Genomic DNA, 1,789 nt, shown 5'->3' on the forward strand with positions numbered 1-1,789 from the left:
GCACAGTTTGGGCAGCATCTCAAAGGTAGGAGATGAATTGTTTGGCATGAAGAATTACACCGTGGCTGGAATGTAGAATATGTGAAGGGGAGAAGTGTTTATCCACATGTAAACATGGTTAGATCCAAATTGTGGAGGGAAAGGAAATAGGGAGCTACTGGAGCTTTTTAAGCAAGGAATTGACTGATCACACTTTCCCTTTGGGAATAATAGTTTGACAGAAATGTGAAGGATAGATTGGAGAGAAGAGAATTAAGAGGCGGGGAGATCAATAAGGAGGTTACTATAATAGTCTGTCTAAGAATTGAGGAGGACTTGTTAGAGGGGCAGATGCGTAGTCTAGTATGGGGGCAAAAGCATGAAATGGAATCATGGTACTATTCCTACTCAAGTCCCTAGGAAACAACTGGACAATATCAAACCATTTCTACCAGGAAAGCAAGGAGCTAAGCCCAACTTCTCTCTCTTTGCCCTTTTCTCCCTTTGAAGTGTGGTGCCCCTTAATGAAGTTCAGGGGGAAAGGATTCTGAATCCAGACTTAAGGAAACTGGGTTCAAATCTTTGGCTGTCTGTAAGAGCTTGGACAAAGCACTTAACTTCCCTTTAAATCAATTCCCTCATCCATAACATGAAGGATTTAACTGGAAAGCCTCAGACATGCCTTCCTTCCTTGTCCTATTAGCTTTTAGTCTTAAACCCAGGCTTTTTTCAAACTTCTCTATTTCTCAAAAGTGCTACCTTCTTTCCAGCCACCCAGGCTGGAAACCTCAGTGCCATCCCTGCTCTTACCCATTCCACATCTACAGTCATTTACAAATCTTGTTAGTTCTAACTCCACAACATCTCCTTATAAGTCTTCCATTTACTCACACAGTTACAAGTCTACCTTGGCCTCTTATCATTTCTCCATTATAATCTGTCCTTTATGTAGTCACTAAAGTGACTTTTCCTGAAGCACATGAATGACCATACGCAAAAAAACTGCTGTAGCTCCCTATTACTTCTTGGATAACTAGAAGCAGACATCTGTTTAGCCTTTAAGCTTTTCACAACCTGGCTCCCTTTCTACCTTTCTAGTTCTTATTTTATCTTACTTTCACCCACACATTCTAGTGCACCTTTACTCACCTCTTTGCTGTTCTTCCTCCTTTGGAATCTCATTTCATTTAAAATTCATCTCAAGCACCATCCCCTAAAAGAAATCTTTCACAGTCTCTTAATCTACTAGTGTTCCCCGCCAAGACTACCATCTAATCTTATGCATATTCTCTACACATTTATTCACCTATGTGCTTCCCCTCTCCTCTAAAATACAAGCTTCTTGAGGATAGGGATTACTTAATTGTTGTCTTTGCAAAATCAGAGCTTATCGCCCTTGATCCTTCATTTTCAGAGGACCAATGACATCACAGTAGGATGTCCTGATTTGTGCATGAATTAGATCTAAATGAGACAGAGTTGCATAAAATCTTCAGCTTCACCTTCTAGAGTCACTGAAATCCAGTGGTAGGACCAACAACCGGACGACTGGCGATGGCCCAGAAGGCCAAGGATGACTGGGGTCTTTGATGGCCACAGCCCTTGCTTCAGCTGCCTTCTTGGCCCTTGGAACAAATCGTTCTCATCAGTCTGTTCTGCTGGTTTTCACAGGCCCTAACCACCGAGGGATTTGAAGCTACTGGTTACCCTCAACTTGGTTTAGCCTGTGAAGCGAGAATATGGCCATTGCAGATGTTATAATTTCTTGGAGCAGCAATGGAGAGCGTTTAGTAAAGTGCTTGACACAAAG

This window comes from Antechinus flavipes, chromosome 2 (assembly GCF_016432865.1).
Source record: "Antechinus flavipes isolate AdamAnt ecotype Samford, QLD, Australia chromosome 2, AdamAnt_v2, whole genome shotgun sequence".
NCBI classification, from domain to species: Eukaryota; Metazoa; Chordata; class Mammalia; order Dasyuromorphia; family Dasyuridae; genus Antechinus; species Antechinus flavipes.